The sequence below is a fragment of the Peromyscus leucopus genome, chromosome 3 (assembly GCF_004664715.2).
Source record: "Peromyscus leucopus breed LL Stock chromosome 3, UCI_PerLeu_2.1, whole genome shotgun sequence".
Classification (NCBI taxonomy): domain Eukaryota; kingdom Metazoa; phylum Chordata; class Mammalia; order Rodentia; family Cricetidae; genus Peromyscus; species Peromyscus leucopus.
Window position 1 is genome coordinate 57198706 of NC_051065.1, and position 9798 is coordinate 57208503.

Genomic DNA, 9798 nt, shown 5'->3' on the forward strand with positions numbered 1-9798 from the left:
ACAACTCCCCTGTCCAAGCAAGTTCCTAAAACAAAACAAAATCATCTCTAGAGTCATCAGACACTAGTATTAGAAAGAAGGCTTTAAAATGCATTCTGGTTGGAAACAATGTAACTGTTGAGAAATAGTTGGTTTGATGCAATAATTTGGTCCCTTAGCATCGGTTCCATCTGAAACTCATAGTCCTTTGCCAATACTGTGCTTTATAATGACATGTGATTTCCACATTCTGCTAATTTTAGGTGGGATTTAAATACAATTATCACTGCTTGGATATCTTTAAAATGAATGTTTTTAGAGTTGTATCGAATTCAAGAGCTATGAATACAAATTTTTATTAGGTGGAAAACATTGTATTAAGAGATATATTTCAATGAAATGAGATTTTTTTTTTCTTTTTTTTTTTTTTTTTTTTTTTTTCTGGAGCTGAGGACCGAACCCAGGGCCTTGCGCTTGCTAGGCAAGCACTCTACCACTGAGCTAAATTCCCAACCCCGAAATGAGAATTTAAAATCAAAGAAATATAGTGGCAAGCATGGAACTCTGAAGGAAATATTCATGCATGTGTTTAGTAACGATTTAAAATTTTCAATACGCAAATTTTCAAAGCTCATTTCAGATGGAAAAAGAGGGAGACTGGGTCTGTTTGTCCATAATGCCCTAGACCATTCTATCACATGGCATTCTGGCCCCTGGGGTGGATCTCATTTCGTTCGAGTCCTGACCTCGAACATAACCTGGACATATTCTTTGGGGCCTGTGTTAGCCATGCTTCTCCACCCACAAAAACCATGCCATCCTGAATCCACAGAAGGATTCTCAAAGTATCTTTTGATCATTGGCTGAGGGGGGAGGGATCATGTAAATTTTCTGCAACCATTTTGAGTGGTTGTTCCAACGATCAAAGGAGTGTCTACCAATTGTTCTTATTAAAACTTTCTACCTGTCACCATCAGAGGGCGACTTTCAATAGTTTCCTAGATCTAGGCTTCATCTGGGGGTATAATTCCAAATCGGTACCTTGCATTATTTCTTTCCTCTTCTATGAAAATGCCCTGGGATCCATTCTCAACAAAAACATCTCACATCCATCAGGCATAGTGACGAGATAGAACATGATTAGAAGGAATTGACTTTAGTGTGTTCGAGGACCAGCAAGTCCAAGACTGGGCTGGGAAGAGGGCTCAGTCAGCAAAATGCTTGCGAGGCAGGCATGAGAACCTGACTTCCGTTCTCAGCACCCACATAAAAAAGAGGACAGGAAAGCGGGTGAGTAGGGTAGGGAGGGTGGATCTGGGAGGGGTTGGGGGAGGGGCTGAATACACTCATAATACATTGTACAAAATTTTCTCTGAACTAAGAAAAGTGAGAAATTAATTAGTCAAATGGAGCAGGGGTTGGTGGGAGCCAGATACGGTAACACATGCTTCACATGCATACCAACACCCTCCACACACATCAAAAATAAATAAATAAATGAATAAATAAATAAATAAATAAATCTTGAAAGAAATAAGAAGCCCCAAATGGCAAGAGTGCCTGACATAATAGAGAACTAGCAGGAGACGAAGTTAGGCAGAAGCAGGGAGAACCACATAAGTTTTATAAATAAGCAGGGCTAGAGAGTGGGCTCAGCAGTTAAGAGCGTTTGTTGCTCTTGCAGAAGACCTGGGTTCAATTCCCAACACCCACATGATAGCTCACAACCACCTGAAACTCCAGTTCCAGGGGATCCAACTCATTCTTCTGGTCTCCAGAGGCACTACACACACATGGTTTACAGACGTACAAGCATAAATACACATGAATAAATTTTTTTTTTGAAAAATGACAAGCAGTTTGAATTTATCCCAAATATAATAAGATATTAGGCAGGTTTTGAACAAGAAAATTCCATGATTCTTTTACACGGAAAATAATTCATAGGGGCCAGTGAGGTGGCTGAACCCGTAAAGGTGCTTGCTGAGTAAGCTGGGCAATCTGAGTTCAGTCCTGAAAACCCATAAAAGGGTCAGGATAAGCACCAATGTCACCAAGTTGTTCTCTGACCTCCACAGGCGTACCTGCTGAGGCACATGTGACCCCCCCCTCTCTCTCTCTCTCTCTCTCTCTCTCGCTCTCTCTCTCTCTCTCTCTCTCTCTCTCTCTCTCTCTCTCTCTCTCTCTCTCACACACACACACACAGAGGTCATTTTAAGTGATCTGTAGAAATATATTTGTTTTTTTTCCTCTCTTCTTCCACAAGGCAGGCAGAGCTGCAAATTCTGAGAAATGGTGTCTGAGATTATAGTTCAGAGATTCTGGGCCCAAGGAAGACCATTCAGAATTCTGTCTTAAAAAAATAGAAGTAGTTTATAAGTTCTTAAAGAGAACAGAGCCTAGAAGCGTACCCAGCACACAGCCTAATTGCTGCCTGGTGTTCATCTCCTAATATCACTTCCCTCTGCCCCACCCCCACCTCTCCCTCTAAAGGAATTCACACTAGTGAAAGCTCCAGTGTAAGAAAGGGTTTTGGTGTAACCCCGGATGGTTGAAAAGCATCCCGACTTCAGATTCAGAATACATTTGAAGACAAGATCAGCTAGAGTTGACAAAAGACCATTTGGATGTGTCATGTGAAAAGAATGAGAAAAATTGGGAATAACTTCAAAGTTGTCTTTGTCTAAGAGACAGAATGAGTGGCCTTGCCACGGAGGTAAGGGAGAGTATGAAAGGAATGGGTTTGAAGGGGAGATGGAGTCAAGGATTATTTCAAACCCCTCAAGTCTGAGATGCCTATTAGATATCCAAAAACTCTGGCTGCGTATAGCTCCCACTCCAAGGGTAAGCTCAAACAGAAACGGGCTGCTTCCCTTTGCTCCTGTGTCCCTGGAACCTACAAGAGGCTCTGGCACACAGTAGGTGATGAATAAATATTTCTTGGATAACTGAGTGAACATGCGGCTGAAGCTTTTGTAGTTCGACGTCCTGGACCACAGCCCTGGCTGAATAGAAAAGCCAGTTGGCAGTGGAGACTTATTTATCAATAACTGAAATGCTAAGAGAAATTGCAGATGATCCAGCCGCTTTTGCCAGAGAGAGGCAGACAAGAACTGGGAAAATGGGGAGGGCTTCTCCTTCCTTCAGCCAAGTCCTCTTTTTGACAGAAACTAAGAGGAAGCCCACTGGACAAGGGGATCTCAGAGTGGAACTAAAGGGGGCTGGCGTGGGGGTGTGGAGCCAAGAGGCAGTAGGTAATAACTAGTGTCGAAGAGTACTCAAAGAAGCAAAGAGCCCAGGAGGACATCCTCTTATCTGAACTTAACCCTGGACGCAGGATAGGAGAACAAAAAAAAAAAAAAAAAAAAAAAGAATGAAGTCCAGGGCCAGGACAGAGGGCTGAGCCATACCCTTCTAGATGAACGTTTAATACCTAGAGCCCTCCCCTGAGAAGAAAAGGAAATACAAATAACAATATGAATTATTCTCTTAAGAAAAAGCTGAGTGGGACCATGAGAAGGGAGAGACTTCCATGAGGGCCGCTCACCACAGCCCCATCACTCTAACTCTGCTAACATGGATGCTCTTAAAGCTTTTGCCAGTAATAAGATTCAACATCTAGCCGGCTGTGAGGATTTAAGGTGTGGGCACAGATATGATAATAGTTTGGTGCAATTTTGTGTTATCCTCTCTTGACTACTGGGGGCTAGTATGCCACATGGAGTCTGGAGTCGTTTGGAAGAGCTGGAAGAAGAGAAAACTATTAAGAAGTGGAGGCTGGGCCTCTAGGTGTGGGTCGGAGAATAGAGGGCTTGCTTGGCATAAACATAAAGACCCTTGTTTTACCCTCAGAAACCATCTACAATAGTCAGCCGTGATGGCGTGGGTCTGTAATCCCAGCACTGGGGAGGTGGAGCTAGACTGATCCCTGGTACTCCCTGGCCAGTCAGCCTACCCCAGTTGGCTAGCTCCAGGTCAGCCAAAGGCCCAGATCTCCAAAACACAAGGTCAGCAGCACCTGAGGGACAGCTGGAGTTGTCCTTTGGCCAATGCATCATGCATGAGTGAGAGAATGGGAGACGCTCTTTGGATTCGGCATCACTGAGATTGCAATAAATTATTTCTAGTTGCCTAGAGTCCCTTTCAGTGAGTACAATCAATTATGCTCTGTTGTGACACAAATGTCTCCCGTATCTGGATAGAAATCTCTAGGATTAATATTTTTGTTTCTTTGTGAGACAGAGTTATCTGCACTGATCACATCTATTTGCTAAACCATTCTGTGTTACAACTGAACTTCTGAAGGATGCATTTAAAGGTTAAGAACTGCTGCCTCACCCTTTGGTTCTGTTACGTCAGATCAAGAAGACAGGTGCATGTCTGAGGGTGGAGGAGGCACCTTAGGATGTAAGCGCGTGCCCTGTTCTTTTTATTTCTGCCTCTTGTATTGGGAACATTTGGAAATTTGTGATAGACATCTCCAGTCCCGAGAGTTTGCCCATCTGCTCCCCTGTACCCCTTCCTATGCACCCTGGACTTTCAGAACCTTTTTTTTTTTTTCTTTATGTTTCCTTCTTGGTCCTTAGACCGCTGACAGACCGCTGACTAAACTGAATGAAAGTACAGAGAGGAGAGAGACTCTATCCTCATGGAAGCATATTTCCCCACATGTTAAAAAGAGATGCACACAAATACACTTCATGGTCCTGATTCTTGGTTTTTAGATTAGCCGTTATCACCCACTCAATCTTGACTGTTCTCGTTTCTGCCGCTCTGCCTCAGCTTCCGGTGTGTGCCAAAAGGGCTATTGCCACTGCAGGATTCACCTCCTCGCAGAGCTTATTAGCTTAGATAATCATCTCCCAGTCATTCATCTCTGAATAATACTAATTCTCTTCAGATGTGCTATTGTGGTGAATGAATTTATAAACGCTAATTCCACTTTCTGCCCATAGATCCAGGGCAGGTTGCTAAGCAAATCTCCCTGCCCAGTCTCCCATTTCCAGGGGGCGGGTTTGCTTTCAATCTCTCTCTCTCTCTCTCTCTCTCTCTCTCTCTCTCTCTCTCTCTCTCTCTCTCTCTCTCTCTCTCCTTTCTTTCTCTTTTCCTTTGTTAAGGAGACAGCTTCCCAGAACTTTTCTTTGCTGGGTCTGTGGTATCTGAATCAATGTGGTATATTAAAATTACAATAGTGGTACTTTCCCTGGCCAGAATATTGCAGTATTGAGCATTTAAAATGTTCCAATCATGTGTCTTTTTCATACAGGCTCCAAAGCAATTAATAAGCATATGCATGATCACTTAAGTTCAAACTCCCTCTTGTTTTTCCCTCTAGAAGGTGGTTTGGAATCGGTGGCTGGGTTCTGACCTGGAAAGACTGAGCTCCCTCTGACAAAGAAAAAAAAAGCTTCATGTGTTGTCAGCAGCTATTTGAAAAGGGAAGAAAGCCCAAATTGGGAGATGTCCTGCTTAGCACACATACACCACTTTTTTCACTGCAGGAAGAACCACGAATCTACCTTCCCAGAAACGGAAGATGAAAGTGTCTTCTCGCCTGTGCCCTCGCCCCTTCTTTGCTCCTGAGGTCACATGTAGAAAGCACTATGGGGACCGGAGAGATGGCTCAGTGGTTATAGGAACTTGCACGCTGTCTCTGTGGCGCAATTGGTTAGCACGTTCGGCTGTTAACTGAAAGGTTGGTGGTTCGAGCCCACCCAGGGACACGCTCGTTGGCTTGCCGGACGGTGGTGGCGCACGCCTTTAATCCCAGCACTTGGGAGGCAGAGGCAGGCGGATCTCTGTGAGTTCAAGGCCAGCCTGGACTACCAAGTGAGTTCCAGGAAAGGCGCAAAGCTACACAAGAGAAACCCTGTCTCGAAAAACCAAAAAAAAAAAAGGAACTTGCTGCTCTTCCAGAGGACCCAAGCTTATTTCCCGGCACCTGCATCAGGTGGCTACAACAGCCTATAAATCCGGCTCCAGGGGATCTGACCCCCTCTTCTGGTCCCCATTAAGACAGTGTCTCTCTACGTAGCTCTGGCTGTCCTGGAACTCACTATGTAAAGGCTTCAGACTCACAGAGATCCCCCTGCCTCTGCCTCCAGAGTTCTGGGATTAAAGGCATGCACCACCACATCCAGCCCCACACAAGTTTTTTAAAAAGTTAAAATGTACAGTATCACTTCTAGGACCCCATCATTTACACCCAGATGTTTCTGGGGCATGGACTCCAGCTGAATGTGCAAAGTGTTGAAGATAAAGGGGTGAGGAAGTCTGTCTTTAGGTCTTACCATTCGTAAACATCAGATGAGTTCTAGGAAATGATGTGTACCCCGAGTTATGTCGATACAACCCCCTATGTCTCTGAAAAAAGTCATCAATGGCCATTCACATCATCTCTTATCAGATGTCTCTGAGTCTTTGAACAAACCCTGGCTCTTCCAGGAACTCAAGCCTACTAGATCTTTTTCAATCTCTCAGGTTTTTTCATTTGTTTGTTTTTTTGTGTTTTGAGATAGGGTTTCTCTGTGTAACAGCCCTGGCTGTCCCAGAACTCACTTTGTAGACTAGGTTGGCCTTGAACTCACAGAGATCCACCTGCCTCTTGAGTGTTGGGATTAAAGAAAGGCGTGTGCCACACACCTGGCAATCTCTCAGGTGTTTGCCTTATAATTGGCAGCCTTGGGTTGTTCTTTAAGGCGTTGGTCATTTTTGTGGCGTGTTTTCTTGACACGGGTTCTTGTGGAGCCTGAGATTCACTAAGTAACTGAAGATGACCTTGAACTCCTTGGTCTTCAAGCCTCTGTCTTCCAACTGCTGAGATGATAGGCTTGTACCTCCAACCCTGGCAGACGTTTTGGTCTTTCTCTGTACCTTCGGGAGAAGCCGTTTAGATGCTACCTCCAAGAGGGAGGCTTGCCTTCTTTGCTTGGAGACCTCTTCTCCTGACTATGAGCCGCTTCCTCGTGCTTCTCCTCCCAGCCCTGGCCTTTCTTCTTCCATGTTCTTTAATCCATCTGTTAAGAGTCTCACCAATGTTTATGTAATTCGGGGCTCTGCCCTAGGCCTTGTATCTTCTCAGAGCACCATTTTTTCTCTCTAGTCTCATAGTCCATTGTTTCAACTAGCACATTCACTTGGGGCTGACTCCTCACTGTAGAGTTCTATCCCAAATGTCTTAATACAGTTAGGTTCCTATAGTGAAATGCTGGGGGGGGGGGAGGCGCTTATAAACACAGAAATTTATCTCTCTTACTTCTAGGAGCTGAAGGTTCAAGACCAAGGTGCTGGTAGATGCTGTCTCTGATTAACTTCCTAGTTCACAGAGGCATCTCAGTTGTGCCTTGATATGGCAGATGGGACAAAGCTGCTTCCTAGAGCATCCCTTAGAAGGGTATTGGTTACCTCCCCCAAAGGCTATAACATCTAGTACCCTTGTTTTGAGGGTTAGGCATCAACCTATGATCTTGGGAGAATATAAAATTCCAATCTTTGCCAGGCAGCGGTGGCACACGCCTTTAATACATTCAGGAGGCAGAGCAGGCGGATCTGAGTTCGAGGCCAGCCTGGTCTACAGAGTGAGATCCAGGACAGACACCACAACTACACAGAGAAACCCTGTCTTAGAAAACCAAAAAAAAAAAAAAAAAAAAAAAAAAAAAAAAAAAAAAAAAAAAAAAAAAAAAAATCCAATCTGGGGCAGTAATGGCACACACCTTTAATCTCAGCAAAATTATGTAGAGGCAGGCAGATCTCTGAGTTCAAGGCCAGTCTGGTCTATAGAGGGAGTTCTAGGGCAGTCAGGCCCACACAGAGAAACCCTGTCCCAAATAAACTCACCAGAACCAAACTCATGTATTCCTCACACTTGCTCATTCTCTATTATTCTTAGTTGCAGAATTGCATCCCCACTTCCTCAGCCAATAAGACTGAAATGTGATGGTATTCATTATCCCACGGCTACTCAATCCTGGTAATCCTACCATCCCGATGCCTTTTCTTTCTCCCCACATCCACCATGTGCTTTAGCGACAATGTCTATTGAGGCACTTTGTGGCTGTTGTTATTGTTATAAATCATGGAAATGAACTCTGACTAATTTAGGCCACAAATGTTTATTTGAAAGAATGTTGGCAAAGTTCAGAGACTTGAAAGGAAAGCTGAATAACCATGGCCTCAGGAAAAGCTGAATCTGGGGTCTTCAGCAAATAGCACAGATCCAGTCATCTTCCATCTCTGTCTCTTTACCAGGCTTTCAGCAAAGAGATCAGGTCATTCAGGGTCGGGACCCAGGGGTAAATGGCGCACATCTGCGACTCCAGCAGATCCTCCACAGTGCCAACACCCCTTCTCATCTTTACTTCTTCGCCGTTTTCTAGCCTTACAGCTTCGCTTGTCACTTTCAATGCCACCGTCGTCATAGTCTAAAAATACTTTCTATTTTGTTCATCTGATCGTGCGTGCGTGCGTGCGTGCGTGTGTGGGTCTGTTGTTTTTGCTGTTCTTGTTTTTTTTGAGACAGGGTCAAACTCACTATGAAATCAGAGATGATCTTGGATTTCTGATCCTTCTTTTTTTTTTTTTTTTTTTCGAGACAGGGTTTCTCTGTGTAGCTTTGCGCCTTTTCCTGGAACTCACTTGGTAGCCCAGGCTGGCCTCGAACTCACAGAGATCCTCCTGGCTCTGCCTCCCGAGTGCTGGGTGGGATTAAAGGCGTGCGCCACCACCGCCCGGCCTTCTGCCTCCTTGTCCCAAACATGCACATCACAGTGTACACCACTACGCCTGGCTTAGTGTTTAGTGTGCCCTCTTCCTTAAGACCTGTTGATAACTCTTCGGTGCTCAGGACAACCTACGAGCTTCCAACCAGTGTCTCCACTTTTAAATTGAGATTCTGTGTCCTTCTAATCTCACCTCATGCTTCCTTGTATCCACTTTTAAACCCTGGACATCCTGCAGTCATTTCAATACCATTGAACAAGCCCTCCTTTATTTCAGTCTTATGTTTTTAGCTGTGCTGTTTCCTCTTTCCCAAAATCCTCTCCTTACCTATTAATTCAGTTTAGATGCCAGTTCTCAGTCTCTACTAGGCTCTTAAAAATATATATATATATGGGTTTTTTCATTGTTTATGTGTGTCTTTGTTCGAAATGTGTCAATGTGTGCCCACAGAGGACAGAAGAAGGCATCAGATCCTCCAAACCTAGTTAAAAGTGGTTGTGACATGGTTACTAAGACCCAAACTCAGCTCCCCTGAAACAGAAGCAAGTGCTGTTAAACCGCTGAGACATTTCTTACCCTGGATTGTGTTCTTCCTCGCTACTCCCATGGCATCCTGAACTTGTCTCTAATGTAGCCATCACACTTTGTTGCACTTTGTGTTTCTGTCTGGGTTAATTGCCCTCCTTAAGGTTGAGAAACACACTGACTTTATGTTTGGTTTCAGTGATGCAGGATGGTGCCTGGTGCATTATCACATATATTAAAATAAGCTGACTTTGGGTGCCCTAACATACGAAACACCGAGTGCCTGAAAATATGTATGAAACTCACATCCCCATCTTCTAGGAGCTGACTGTTTTGGAGGGAAACAAGACCAGTGTAAGAAAAATACAATTAGAACAACAAGATACTTATGTGCACCAAAAACAGTGCCTGCAGGCAAGGAGCAGAAAGTTGACCTGAGTACCAGCATAAAGAAGAATCAAATGGTCAGGGGGAGAGTTTAAAGATGGGGTGGAGACGGGAGAGAAGAACTCGAGGTGCGTACGGCATACTTATTGTGTTGAGATGGGATGAAAATGTTGGTCAAGGAAGAGA

The 9798-nt window shown here is 44.3% G+C and overlaps 1 non-coding gene across 1 annotated transcript; it reads left to right on the plus strand.

Moving 5' to 3' along the window:
- Window positions 1–5628: 5628 nt before the first annotated feature.
- Window positions 5629–5702, plus strand: Trnan-guu. Its single transcript has one exon. It is a non-coding gene; the product is annotated as a tRNA-Asn (tRNA).
- The last annotated feature ends 4096 nt before the right edge of the window (window positions 5703–9798 follow it).